Source organism: Triticum dicoccoides, chromosome 4B (assembly GCF_002162155.2).
Source record: "Triticum dicoccoides isolate Atlit2015 ecotype Zavitan chromosome 4B, WEW_v2.0, whole genome shotgun sequence".
NCBI classification, from domain to species: Eukaryota; Viridiplantae; Streptophyta; class Magnoliopsida; order Poales; family Poaceae; genus Triticum; species Triticum dicoccoides.
Genome location: NC_041387.1, coordinates 28,095,380 through 28,096,340, shown reverse-complemented (window position 1 = coordinate 28,096,340; position 961 = coordinate 28,095,380).

Sequence of the window (961 nt, the reverse complement as noted above, 5' to 3'; positions counted from 1 at the left end):
GTGATTTCCATGGTTGCCGAACCCCAAGGTGCGCTTACGTGTCAGTCATCAACACTCACAGTTTTGGTCGATTCTGGCCCGTTTCGTGGACTATTAGTCACTGTTTTGGGGTCTCAGAGTGATCTCCAAGATTAACGAATCCTGGGGTGCGTTTACGTGTCAGTCATCAATACTCACTGTTTTGGCCAATTTTGGCCCGTTTCGTGGTCTATTACTCAATGTGTTGGGTCCCGAAATGATTTCCACCATTAACGAATCCCGGGGTGCGTTTACGTGTCGGTCATCAACACTCGCGATTTTCATAGATTCTGGCCCGTTTCATGGACTATTACTCACCATTTCGTGGTCCCAAATCGATTTCCATGGTTGTCGAACCCCAAGCTGTGCTTACGTGTTGGTTGGTCGTCAAGGCTCGCAGTTTGGGCCGATTCCTGCCCATTTCTTGGACTAATAATCAGTTTTGGGGTCCCGAAGTGATTTCCACGATTGACGAACCCCGAGGTGCCTTTACATGTCGGTCATCAACACTCATAATTTTGGCCGATTGTGCTCCGTTTTGTGCACTATAACTCACCGTTTTGGGGTCCCAAAAGCGATTTCCATGGTTGTCGAACCCCAAGGTGCTCTTGCATGTCGGTTATCAACACACACAGTTTTGGCCGATTCTGGCCCGTTTCGTGCAATATTACTCTCTGTTTTGGGGTCCCGGAGTGATGTCCAAGATTAACAAACCCCGGGGTGCATTTACGTGTCGGTCATCAACACTCACATTTTTGGCCGATTCTGGCCCGTTTCGTGGTCTATTACTCACTGTGTTGGGGTCCCGGAGTGATTTCCACCATTGACAAACCGCGGGGTGCGTTTACATGTCGGTCATCAACAGTTGCGATTTTTTGTAGATACTGACCCGTTTCGTGGACTATTACTCACCATTTTGTGGTCCCAAAGTGATTTCCATGGT